The sequence below is a fragment of the Condylostylus longicornis genome, unplaced genomic scaffold (genome assembly GCF_029603195.1).
Source record: "Condylostylus longicornis isolate FDR11 unplaced genomic scaffold, ASM2960319v2 ptg000077l, whole genome shotgun sequence".
NCBI lineage: Eukaryota > Metazoa > Arthropoda > Insecta > Diptera > Dolichopodidae > Condylostylus > Condylostylus longicornis.
In genome coordinates this window covers 3,711,837-3,726,871 of record NW_026578045.1, presented here as the reverse complement: position 1 = coordinate 3,726,871, position 15,035 = coordinate 3,711,837, and the positions used below count along the sequence as shown (strand labels likewise).

The following is a 15,035-nucleotide window of genomic DNA, read 5'->3' as shown; positions in this document are numbered from 1 at the left end:
ATTAAAAAATATTCTCTTTTACATTGTTATAAGATTCAATCCTTTCACTTGATTTATATTTTATTTAATTATTTTGTCACCTATATATTTTAAAAATTCAATATAATATTAAATTCTCATCCTTCTATACTGCATTCACTTGTTATATAATGCACTACATAAATTTTCCAGTTAAAAATCACCTGATCACTGCATTCATATTACTTATACTGGCACAATGGCACCTTTTAACTTGAACATTAGGTACCTATGTAGCTTGAATTGTTATTTTTATCACAAGAAATGCTGAAGTTGTTTATCCAATGTAACCTTTAAAAAAAAAACGAATTTCAATTCTCTTGTAAATATTTTCGTATGATTTCATACTTTTTTTTTAACTCATGAATATTCATATTAAGCAGATATATAGAAAATATTATGTAAGTGTGGTGATGATGATGCTAAAAAGAATATAACAAATTATTATATCAAAAAATATTTATATAGAAAATTTTTATTCTTCCTTTTAGGTCCTTTTATACAAGTCCTTTTTTTTTCCCCGTCCTTGTACTCATTTTTTTTTTCTGTATATTGCTCTAGATCTAAATCTAGGAGAAAATGAAATTTATATTATTAAATTATCTATGTTTGTATATTTGTATGTATGTAAGATCAAATTAAGTTGAAGTCATCGGGTGAAGTGTCAAAATGTAATTTGTACTTGCTGCCTGCACTGATAAAAAAAAAATGAATTTTTTTTTTCTCTGTTCGCTCTTCTCTTTTAACGTAAAATAAGTTGAGTATCTGTTCTTGTATAACAATTTGTTTATATTTTTTTGTTGCTGTTATTTCGTTTTATGTTATTAAATCAAGCATAAAATAGAAAATATTTACAACACAAAACTTACAAGAAACAAAATAATAACAAACACTAGAAAAATAATAACAATAATAATAACAATTTAAAGAGAAACTAAAAATACATTTAATTTTATTCTGCATAAGGCTCTCCATAATGTATAGAATATATGGACATAGTACATGCTATGCCTTCCTTATCTACTCTATTTTGTATATGCAACGAGAGTTATCTAAAAAAAAAAAACTATTAAAAAAAAATTTCTTTAAAGTGTCACTACTCACTAGTGTCGTCTCTATAATATAAGAGTTGCACGAGTCACCTGGACGGTATAAATAAGAACACTTAAAAATAAATATTATTTAATTTTTTTTTTTGCTTCTTCTTATATAAGCGAAATGAGAGTATCCTCTTTACAGGTGCCCAACAATGTTTGATGATAATTGATAATGATAATATTATACTGTGATGATGACGATATATAGTAGATGGTATAATGATGATGATAATAATGATATTGATGAGATTGATGAATATCATGGTAATTTTGTTGCATGCATTTTGTTTTGTCTGACGTTATGTGAGAAAAATTGGATGAATGATATTAATGATGATGATGAGGAGAATGAAATGAAAATTCTATTAATATTTAATATAATAGAAATGTAAAATTTGAAAGTGAGAAAATATAAGAGTATAACAGTTGATCAATACAATTTTAAGATATTTAATTTTTGTAATAAAAGTTTTGGGGAATTTTGTAAAACCTACTGAACAGATGTTATTAACGAATCTCGACTTAAATATATAGCTAGTAATAATTGAGTAGTCAAAAGTGTTGTTATCTGCAATATTTAATGAAAATAGTTTTTGCATAAATTAAGGCGCTATATATAAACTTTTCTCTTCACGTAACCCCGTTTTTGTTGCATTTGTTTTTTTTTTTCTGAAGTGTTGTGTCTAGGTATAACAGATGTATTTATGGTGTTATAAGTTTTTGAAATGTAATTTTTTGAAATTATATATAGCAGCGACCCTTAGTAGGCTAAATAAATAATTTCTACTAAAATTTATTAGAATTATGGTGCTAATAAATATAGTATATTAGCATCATAATTCTAATAAATTTTGGTGGAAGTATATATATATATATATATAGTATATAGTATGTAATGTGCAAATTTTGAAAAATTCGGCCAAACTCAAGATATGGTTTAAATATTTATGGAGTTGTATGGGAGATATATTAACGCCTCTTTCGATCGAATAGAATTATTAATAATAATTGCTGGTTATGAGATAGACATATAAAACTCTTCAGATTTGAGTAAATTATAACTATTCCTCATTCTATATTCACATGCATATAGTGGACTCGTATACCTACCTCTATGAATACGTATAATATACACTCCTATACCTACATAATATAAAATAGTATACATATATTTATAATTAACTTTTGGACGTCACCCGTATATAAGTTGCATTTAAATTGCATTTTTGTTTTTATAATTCTTAATTCTTAAAAAAGAACCAACAACAAAAAAATTAAAATCGAAATCAAAAAGAAGGAAGGAAGTGCAAAATAAACGTTGTTAATGGCTTTCATACTTATTATACAATAACGTATGTATTATACATGTAAGTATGTATATGAATATTTGTATCGGTAACTTTTATATAAAAATTCACTCTAGCATAGTATAAGCGCTACCAAACATATTTTATATCATGTACATTTTAATATAGAACATTTAAAAAGAATTTTTTTTTTTCATAAAAGTAAACAATAAAAATGAAAATGAAAAAGAAAGAGACAACTATATACTCTTATATTTTCATTCATACCAATCTCATATTCTGCAACAACAAAAAAAACAACAATTAAAACAAAAAAACCTCATCAAATATTTTGTGTTTAGTTTGTCTCTTTTTGTATGCTAGCAATTCAGATATGAAATAGAATTTTATAGTATGAATTTGTGTTATGACTGTAATAAAAGTATGTTGTGACAAACATTGCATTTTACTACATCTGATACAATGTTGTTATATACATAAGTGAATAAGGAATACTGCATAGTGGCAGCAGAGCAGCGGATATTTGAAACAAAGCGAAAAAAAAATTTAATGGTAATTTCATATTATTATCTAAAAAACATATGTTACAATTAATAGTCGGAATCTTTCATTTTCATTTTGAAATCTAAAATTTAGTTTTACTCTAATCAAATACATAATTCTATATATATGTATATACCAAAGGCAATTCTGGGAATTGGGGGGCATATTGTTCATAAATTAATTACTATTCGCATTTTTACTCTATTTAAGGTCAAATTAAGTGTAAAAATCATGGAAAAATCTCCTTAAGTGGTATGTAATCCACTTCATGCACGCAGTTTTAAAACTATATTATACTATCCTATCGCATGTAATACTGCATAATTTACTGTTCACAACTGTCAGAAGACTGTATAAAAACTGTGTATTTATTTCATATGTACTTGATCCAACAAAAATTTTGAATTATTGTTTATCACCATGTGCGTTTACCATTATACAACGTAGGATATATAACGCCTTAGAAGTTAGAGCTAACATCAATTGGAAATACTTGATATACTGGAAATACTTGACATGTAATACTGCATAATTTAATTTTCATAACTGTCAGAAGACTGTATACAAACTGTGTATTTATTTCATATGTATTTCCGGTACTTGATCCAATTTTCATGACGTTGGTTAACAGGTTCTGTTTCAAATAATTTTTTAATTTTTAAGAATTTTAACCATCCTTCATTCAATTCAAAAAATTTCACGTATGCAATCACAAGTCGAAAGCGTTAATTTTCGATTACGATTAATTTCGATTATGTACAGTAACAAAATATTGTATTTTTTTTTTGTGTCAGTTTAAAATCAAGTATATTAGGTTAAAAAGCAAAAGTTATAGTTTTTCTAACCACATGCAGGGTTTGTCCTTTTTTAATGTTATTCGTTTTTTTAAAGAACAAAAAACCGGATTTTTATTTTTCATTTTTTCTTGTTTATTTTACTTTTTAGGACAACAAATGCAAGTTATAAGAAAAAAAAATTAAAACAGGTGCCTAGAGTTTCATGTTTTTTGTTTTTGTTATTGCATTTTCTTGTTGTTCGATATTATATTAACCTTTCATAGTTTTCGGGGTAACAGGTATAACACTGTTTATTATTATATTTAAGAAAAAAAAAATTATTACGTTTTGTTTAGAGAAAAAATATTTTTTTTCTTTTATATGAGTACATAGAATTGTGTGTTTCAATAAGGAATTTTGGAAAATTATAAAAAGGAATATCATTTTGGAAATGTGTTAAATGCTTGACATAACTTTAATATTACCGTAATAACTGCATAATATCTAAAATTTAGCATTTATTTATAGTCAAATTCAAAATTACTTTGACACAATATTTGACAATTTTGATTTATAAGCCGGAACAAATCAACGAAATATATGTTAGTCTGTCATTGGAAACATCACTATCAAAATTACCTAGACGTGATATCGTATACAAATACAAATTTTAAAATTCATTCAGCTATTGATTCAGCTGTTTAGTGTGGCTTGCTCTAATTCCACGGGAACAGTTTCTAAACCATAATCTACTTGGTGGTGACATCCAAAATTTTTTCGAGCTTATTTTTGAACTGAACTGACCTTTCTAGGTTTGATTAGAAAATTTTTTGATTTTAAATTATATTGAACACTCTTATACATCTAGCGGTAAATTTTTTTTTATTTTGGCTATTTAACAGCAAAAATAATTTTAACAGAAAGATGTGTGTTTGTAAATATTCCTACATTATAATGTATGTATATGTATATATCTATTGGTCATGTGCATCAAAATTTAAAGCGCCATTTAGTACCTGCTATAGCAATACAATAAAGCTGCAGCTTGCAATACTATACATGTTTAGATAAAATAGCAATTTGTTTCCAGATGACTTAAAAAGAAAAGTTTGGAGAATGAAAATTTGAATAAAAATTTTTTGAGGGTAATGTAAATTTTTTTTTGAAATTAACAAAATGGGGGAAAATTATCAGATATATGGGGTTAAAAATTTAACCTTTTTTTTTTTTGTGTTTAAGCAATGTTATAAATGTACATACGATGTAGCTGGTGTCTATTTAATTTGATAAGTAAATGGAATTTCTTTTGCGGTTTTTTAAAATTTTAAATTAAAAATTTTGCTTACCTACAAATAAAATAATTTTTAAAGTAATTTAAAATGATAAAAATTAAATATTTGAATAATATTGCATTATTGTAAAGTTTAGAGAAAAATAAATTGTGTACAGGAAATGCTGTTAAGTGCAAAACAAAAACAAAAATTAGGGAAGAATAAGGAAGAAATTAGTAATGGGGTAAACCTGATGGAAAATAAATCATAATTAGTTAATGGTGATAATTTTATTTTTTTTTGTTAGTAAGTAAAAATTTTGAGATTTAATCTTAAATTAAGAAAATTTGTTTAGAGAGTTTATATTGATACATATGTATATACTTACATAATTGCTGCGATCTATTTAAGATAATAATCTAGTACGATCTACTCCGGACAAGTTGCGAATAATTTTTAAATCTGATACCCTTCTTTTTTACACAAAATCATGTTTTGCTTTAGATAGCTGTAAAGTGGTAGCTGTAATGGATATAACGCTACGCGACGTAATGTGACATAACGTGATGTGACGTGACGTCATTTTGAAATTTCAAAATTTTCAAATAGTTTATATAAATTACTCATTAATGAACTCAATGCACTTGCTGTATTGCTACAATTCAAATGGAATATGAACTAAATCGATTATCCATTAGACCGGTTACAATGGGTGATATACTTGGTCTTCAAACCTCCTGCTTTTCACAGCTACTACTTCGTATAGTCTGGCTTTGTATATAGATGCACCTATAAGTGTTGCACTAAGAGTCTCATATACCCTTAATCAATTTAGTGGGATTTTCCTTAGGTGTCCAGTTCTGTACTTTATTTTGAATAATCATGTAAGAATAATTGTGTGTATATGTACATATTTTTTTTATTTTCTCATTTATGATTATTAAATTTGCATCTCTGTGATTCATCTATTGAACCTATGATGGGGTACTTCTTACAATTACCACAATTTCAACAATTAAATCAACGATAAAGTCACATTACTGCTTATACCTGAAACTCGAAACAGGATTTACATCTTAGATTTTAATCAGTCTCAGATTTGTCGTTTTTGTAAACACTGCAGTACTCTGGAATCAAAATTTTTGAATCAAATTGATGTCAAAGTAACTAATTTTTTTCAATATTTTTTTTTATTAGTAAAATAAATTTTATGTTTTTATTTAATTTGTTTTTATACTTAGCTTATTTTTTTTATTTAATTCCAATTTTATACGATGTTATCGTGTCATTGCCAATCCCTTATAATAATTTTGTAAATAAAAATAAGCCGTTGTTTTCTGTCAAGAAAAATAAAAAAATAACAATAAAAAATTATGACTCAACTTTTATGAATGTCTTAATACAAGCATTGGCTTAGATGTGCATCGGTGTATTTCCAAAGAAAAACTATATAATACGTTTATGTACATATGTATATATTTTTACAATTGAAATCGAATATTGATCCTTCACTTTGTTTTGAATTAAAACATAGATGTATATTATATAACATGTAGACTATATTATATAACATGTAGTTGTGGTTGTAGTGGGAGCTCTATGTTTATTTTTTAAATTTTTATTATCAATAAAGTATTCGAATGTACGGTAAAATTCTGGTTAAATTAATTGTTTAAAAGTATTTGAAACTCGCTTTTACTGTTAGTTTTTTATTTTAAAATTCGAATTTGTGAGAATATAAAAATTGTGGGGCATGGTGTTTAATCAAAACAAAATATAGTAAAACGCATATGTAGTTCTTTTTGATACTTAAATTAAAATGACTGAATTATTGAGCCCTCTGGCGAATATTGATATTTCTAAATTATTTGACTGCGATTTTAAAAAAGGCATTGTATGCATTCTAAATATGCTAGTATGAATGGTAAAGTAGTTCTATGAATTATTATTGCTTAGCAATTTTGAATTCTGCTTTACTAATATTAGAGCATTTGTTGTAATTATTACCTTAAAATATTTTTTTTCTTAAATCCATTTAAAAATGTTGTAGATTTGGGTTAATCTTACTTAAAATATTCCTAATTATTTTTTCACTCCTTGACTTGAAAACTTTTGTGTTTTTCTTCCATATGCTGTAAAAATTACATGGATAGCTAATTTACACAAAACGGCTGCTTAACTTGGGAGGTCTATATGTTATTCTTGATCTGAAAAGCAAGCATGTATACCTGAAAAAAATTATTTATTTGATTCACAAATCTCTTGACATCTGGTGTATAAAATTTATATAACGTTACATAATGTCAAATTTTTTCTACTTTTCTTTTAGTTTATTTTTATATATGTACATAAAAACCTTGTGTTCCGCATGTGTTTTTGCTTATTGTTTTACTCTTTATTATGATGACACATTGCGTGTATCACCTAATTTGTTTTCATTCTGAAATATCGGTAAAAATCAGAATGATTTTGTGGTAAAAAATTTATAATTAAATTTTTAGTTTGATTTTTCATTCATAGTTTAATATATAAGAAAATAAATACCGCAATTTGATATGAATGAATTTTTGTATTTAAGTTTTTATTTATAATTTTTATTTTGCAGTTCAATAAGGCGGAAGCAGAGTTTGTTAAAAATTTTTTTAGCTGTTCCCTAAAAATTATGTACTTATGCGCAGCGGCTAGATGTAGTTTGTTCAAACTGCATATAGTTCAACGACATTTAAACCGCATAAGCAGAGTTCATGCTGTTGAATTTCAAGCACCTTACAAATATATTCGGAAAAAAATTAAATCAACTTTTGAAGTCTGAAACCAATTTGATTTTTGTAGCTGCTATTAACACATAGTGTCTCCAGATAAGTTTTGAACATAACTCACATTGTAATCTCAAATCCTATATGAGCATTTTTTTCTTCCGTTATTTTAGGTTAAAATTTTCTCAGTTATTTTTACAAAATCGTTTGCACGTATAAAAATATTTTTATATTTCAAGTTATATACATAGGAATAGTGATGGTTGATTTTGACAGGTCAACAGGTTAAGTTGCGTAGAAAAGAATCATGATTACAATATTTTTAGTTTTTTTTTCAGGTTATCTTAGATTTTATCATCACGCACATTTTTTCTTAAAAAAACAAAAACATTTTTTTTTTTCTGATTGTACCTACTCACAATTATTTAGAATATTAGTATTAGCCTACCTAAAACACTAACTCAAATTTATTTCAAAATCATTCATACGGTTAAATTTCGTTTTTTTTTTCAACAAAATGACGTGACCACGGCGTTTGTCAATACAAACATTTTTATAAGAATTAAAAATACAAAAAACTTATGAAAATAAAAATTTTTTTTGAGACAAAAAAAAATTCTTTATTTTAACAATAATTTTTAAGTTTACCCAAAAATTAGCATCCAATTTTTTGTTGATTTTTAAGAATTTTTTGAATTTTCTTTTTTTTTTTGATTTACTTAATTAAGTTGCCTACTTTATTTGGTCTTTGAAGGTTTTACAAGCTTAAATTATTAAAAAATTTTTTTTACTTAATTAAAAATAAAAATTTTAAGAAACTTCATTATTAATCAAAAACGATTGATTTTAAACAGAAATTTGTTAACAATATGATAAAAATAAATATTATTGTGAATAGTTTTATGAAATTTCGGGAAAAATTAGAATACTAACACTTCGGAAAGAAAAATTATAGGACGTTTCTCTGTATGTTAAAAACTTGACAATCATGCCAATCATTTAATTTTGAAAATCACACTCTTCTGCAATTAAACAAGATTTGCAACAAAAATTTTGGATTATTGTTTACCATCTTATGCATTTACCGTTATACAACGTGGAATATATAACGCCTTAATTAGAGCTAACATAAATTGCAAATACTTGACATACTGGAAAATGCCTTGTAAAAGAATCCTATTTTATTACGCATTATACGATATAAAATGATTATTACGAAGAATTAGAGCTTGTAATCTCACAACACATTTAGATTTTTGCGAAAAAAAAAATATTTAATTTACTTATACGTCATACAAACTAAAATTTTTCAACTTGTTAAAACTAAAGAACTGCGTGGTTAACTAAAAACGATAATTATTCAAATTTTCTTTATTTTAAAACACAAGATCAGTAAGCATAAAATAAATACAATAATTAAGAAATATTTTGTAACCAAAAGAGTTCATGCAAAAATTTAAAGTTATATTTGTAAATTTTACGAAATTACGTTTTCCGTTTAAATTTTTGATGATATTTCGAGAAGCGAATTCGTGGTCATTAAATTGAAGCGATTTGGTGAGTCATTTTGAAAGGCGAATTGGTAAGACATTAAGAATTTTAAGAACTTTATAATAAATCATTTGTATGAATTGGTTCGTGTTCATAATAATATCAATTCCTTACTATAAAATATCACTATTAACATACTTAGTGATTCCCACAGTAAGTTTCAAGGTTCTACCATTGCCGGTTGCATGTTAACTACGTTGATTTTACACGCCATTTTTAAGCTTTTCATCTAACAAGAGTTTTTGAGGTTTATCGGTACAATTGTTTATCTTGTATTATTTATTTTTTTGTATCTCTCTCGTATTTAATCCGAAATCAATATTTATTTTAATTTTTTATAACATTTAGATCTATATTCTAAATTTTTTGGATATAGATCCCGAAATACATGGAATTTATAATATTGTTAAAATTGTTTGTCGATAATTGATTTATCTTAGTATGTTATTATGTTGATGCTGTTGCACTTTAATAAATTTCTAATTATGGTTTAAAACACTGCTAGAGTGACCATTAAGTATTACATTTTTTAAATAAACATAGCGTTAATACGATAGAAATTTTGACATTCTCTCATTAAAAACTCTTTGTACTCAATTTCTTACGAGATAAATTTGAATTATATTTAGGAGAATTTATGAGAATAATTTTTTATTTATTATTCATTAATAAAATTTTTATGTTGTTCTCTTTTATTCCATAATAATCTTGTAAAAACGTTATTGTTATGTTAACCGTGTTTGTAGTTTTATATTTTCACTATAGATTGAGTAAAAATATGCAATTCTTCTCTATAATTGGAATGAATGAATCGATTATATCAAAAAATCGACGTAAAATTAAAAAAAAAAAAATGAGTGAGATTTGTATATTTTTTTCTTATATTTTTTTTTTTCACTTATACTCGTACAACATAATAATGAGTGAGTTATTCATTCTACCACTTCTGGTTTTTTATTTTTTACTCCCGATCCTACCTTTATACAACATATTTTATGTAACTTTTATTTTTCTTCACCAGAGCGTAAGTTTTAATGTTTTCTGCACGTTGTTTTGTCTTTTTTTATTTTTGTGTTTTCTTTGGTGTCTCACTTTTCAGTGTTTTTTTGTTTTTTGCTTCTATAAAAAATTTTTTGGTCTCACCTTTTATACGAGTTTTTTTTTTACTTTTCTATTTCTGTCTCTTTATTGTTATTGTTCTTTTTCTTATTTTTCATGTTCGAGCTAAGATTACCGCGCAATTTGAATACTTTGTCTGCTTTAGTTAAATATGACTTAAGTCAAATTGTAGTTTTTTGTTTTTGTTTTTGAAAACTGTTTTGGTCTTTCAGTTTAAATTTGATTTTCGTATAGTACAGGTCGTGTTGCGGCGGTGCGTTAGTTTTAAAAGAGAACGTTAAAAAAAAAAAATATTCGTGTATAATGTAGTGTGATTTTTATACCAGTTTATTAGCTTTGCAAGTTCTATTGAGTATATGAAAAAATAAAAAGAAAACAAAAACTTCAAAACTATTTTTAAAACAAAAAGAAAAAAGAACGGAAAATTTACGGTTCTTTTGAGTATTTTGTTATTTTGCTTTTAATTCTATATTATTATTATAGACATTGTTTTTCTTTTGGAAGGTGAATTCCCACCTGTCCAACAACGTGTGTGTATAACATTAAATAAATTATATTATATGCATATATATTATAAAACAAATTAAATATAATATAAATAAAAGGTGGATTTTGAATAGAGTGGCTTTAGAATATTAAGAAGAATTGTTAAGCAATTTAAAACATTTCTGAAAGAAGATAGAGTTATATAATATTATATAAATAACTGTAATGTAAATTCATACCGTACATTTTAAAGTATTTTATATTATATAAGTATGTAGGTAAAGCTGGATACAATATAAATAAATAAGATTAAAAATTACATAAAAATCTTTACTTGGATTTGAATTCAATTGTGTTTTAAGTGGAATTTTTGGAAATTATTGAATTAAATTTTTTCTATATTAAAAATATTTTTTTTTCTGAAATGATTTATATTTGATTTACTAAATATTTTGTAATATTTTTAATAAATAATAATTTTGAAAAATTTATTTGTTTGGATAAAAGATTTTGAGCAATAAAAATGTAAGTATTTGAGTAAGTTTTCAATAGAATTTTAATGTTATAAATTGAAGTATTGTGGTAGATTAAATTTAATATTAAATGAAATTAATTGAATATCGCATACTTTAAATGATTCAATATTAAAATATTTAGTTAAACCTGTGATTAATTAAATAAGTGCGAAATACAGATAAATATCACGACTAAAATTAAAATTGTTAAAATTTCGTTAGATAAAAATTTGTACATTCGATTTTTCGTTCATTATCTAAGATGTCATCCACTACGTGTGAATCAAATAAAAGTTTATGTTCTCAAGGTCTCACTGGCTTTCTTGTCTCACTTACACATATTTAAAAAGGCATAATAATTGTTTATTATATGGTGTCTTACTAATTTTTATGTGATTTATATCATTATTTGACATAAAATTTATTTAAGTTGGTACATACGGTAAACGGCTACAATTCGCTCGCATATAGAATTTGAATATAAGTATATTATTCATACTTACTATTTGGTACCAATAATAATGAATAATCTTCAATTACATATTCTAAAACAAATATAAGTATAAGAAAGCATACGAGTATACATATGTACATCTGGTTAATTACAGAAGATTATTTTAATTCATAATTAATAAAATTAATATTAAAACTAAATTCGAAAACACAAGAACTTCTTTTCAATATAACAGTGTTATTAACCTTATATTAATTAATAAAATTCATTTAAAATAGGTAATTAATATTTTATTGTACTAAAGCAGCGAGGTAAATATTACAATAACTTTATGATTATATAAAATATTATAAAGTCACGTTACTGTTTTTACCTATTTGTAAAAGTATTTCTAAGAAGGGGAAAATATGGAGAATATTATAAGATTTGTAACAGATAATTAACATTTTTATTGCTTAACTTTATAATTGTGTACACAATAATAATATGAAAATAAGTTATTCATCTGTTTGTTAGCATAATTATTGTGAGGTTATGTGGGTAATTGATTCGTCTGAATTACCCATATTATTTGCATTTATATTTAATGAGTAATATTATATAAGACAATAATGTCATTTACAAAATAAGATAAATCATATAATAAGATTTATTGTTAAAATATAATTATAGTTTGGAATTTAATTTGTTGTCTCCAATTTGTTATACTTAATACAAAACCACTCATATAATTTAATATTTTAAAAAATTCAAAGCGTAACATAATATACAAATGAAAATATGCGTGAAAATTTAAAATAATTTTTATAATATTAAAAGTAATTTGTATTTTTACATTGGTTTTCTTATTCATATTTCATTTTCATTAAAATTTCCATATCATATACATACATATGTAAGTACTTCTTAATGGGTGAAATTTCTTATACTAAATAATAATTATATTCATGTATATATCATGCATTTATCATATATATAACGTATAGGTACATATACATTTACACAATATAAAATATTCGTAATCATATTAGTTTGTTTATTACTATTGTTTTTATGCGATTTTTACTATTAGAAATTTGTATAATGCATTGTTAAGCACACAGAGAAAAGAAATTGCTTTAACATAAATTTAAATATTTTATTTATGTGCTGTTATTTACGTAATATACACGTATAATATACACGAAAGTTAATATTTCACGCACAAGAGCTATTCGTAGCCATATTTTTGAAATTTTTCAAATACTTACTCGTACATTAAGTAAAAAATTTAAAAGAAATTTATAATTTTATTAAAATATTTCCATATTAATACTTGTATAAAAATCAATCACAAAAATTCAAATTCTATAAAAAAATTATTATTTAATAAAAGTTTTTTTTTTTTAAATTTTTCAGAAATCAAAGTATACCTTGACTTTTCAATAAGTATTTTGTTACAATTAATGAAATTATTCTTGTAATATAATTCTATAATATTAGAAAAATTTTTTTGAAAACCTAATTAAATTGTAAAATAATTGAACGTGAAAAAAATCTAAATTGGAGGAAGAATTTTGTGAAAATTATTAAAAAATTATATGCATATTACTTACTTAAATAATATAATAACTAAAATAAACGTAACAAACAATAACTGAAATATGCACATTCGTTTTTATTAATATAAAAGGCAATCTTGAAATTTCCAGAAATTGTTAGAATTTTGTGGAATTCAAAAGAATTTAAAAAAAAAAAGAATGAAAATAGTGAGAAGCTTTTAAATGAAAGTTCATCAAAGGAATAATTGGAAACTTTTTATGCAATGAAATAAAAAAATATTAAAAATTCGAATTTTAACAAAAATAAAATTAAAAACGCCTGCTTTTACAGCCGAAATATGTATGTACGTCGAAAAATTCAAAACTGTTATACTGTCAAAACTGTTATACATAAAAATTTTTAAGAAAAATAACAAACAAACCAAAAATTTTATTCAAACCCTAAAAATCAAATGCACATAAGTGAAAAATTTCAATTATAATTAAAAAAGAAAACAAAAATTTAAAAAATATAAAAAAATTAAATGAAATTTAAGTGAAGTGAAAAATAAAAGAAGTGCCAGTGAAATTCCAATAAAATTTAAATTACACACAAGAAATCAAAAAGGCAAAAAAATAAAAATTTAAAAAAAAATTTTTCTTCATAAAATTATAAAAAAAAAAAAATTTCAGTGAAAACGTATATAAAATTAAATTAAAATTGAAATTAAATAATAAAATTTTTTATAATATAAATGTGTGTTAGTGTTACCATATATTAGATTGTAAATTGTATGTGTTACAAAAAAAAAAATGATGAATGATATGGCGTTGTCGTGTATACATAGGCCTCTTTTAACTCCAAAATTTTTTTCTACTTAATTTGATATGAAGATAAAAATAAATTTGGAATAAAATTTGATCAAATATTTAAAATATTGCAAGGTATATATACTTACAGTTATACATATAATATTAAAACGTATATAATAATTATAAAGTAATCCTACAAGATATAATAAATGTATGTATGTTACATATATATAAAAAACTCAATTATGTATAACAAAAAATTAAATTCATATAAGTAATAAGCTTTAAAATAGCATTAAAACATAATTATTATTTAAAAGTGATTCCGACCGATATAAGTGCGTTAACATACATTCATTCGAAGTACATATAATACCTATATACAATATTATATCTATATAAGTGTTATATTAATATGATATATGTGCGTGTATAACAGTGAAGTTTTAATATAATTGAAAATAATTGGAATCAATTAAATTTTTGTTATTATTTTTTTGTTATAATTTTCCTTTTTTTTTTTGTGTTTAGTGGTTTTTTTTTATATCTCTAATTAAATTTTCACTTTAAATATTATTAACAAAAAAAAAAAAAAATTTTTTTTTTTAATTCGTTGCTTTTTTTTGGATAAATAACTTTGTGCTACAAACACCAGGTGTTATAAATTTCCAGGTATTTAATTTTTTATTTATTTTTAAAAAAAATTTTTTGATTTTTAATTTTATATTTGTTTTACTTACTTATATTATAAAAGTTTTAGTTATACATATTATGCATATAAATAATAATTATTTTTAATGATTAATTAA

General features: G+C 23.6%; 1 long non-coding RNA gene across 1 annotated transcript in view; it reads left to right on the top strand.

Annotated features, from left to right (window-relative positions):
• Positions 1–14,761: 14,761 nt before the first annotated feature.
• Positions 14,762–15,035, top strand: part of LOC129612830 (uncharacterized) — a 107,413-nt gene continuing 107,139 nt past the window's right edge. The window contains exon 1 of the long non-coding RNA XR_008697279.1: positions 14,762–14,898. This is a non-coding gene — a long non-coding RNA (uncharacterized LOC129612830). The remainder of the gene's footprint in view (positions 14,899–15,035) is intronic.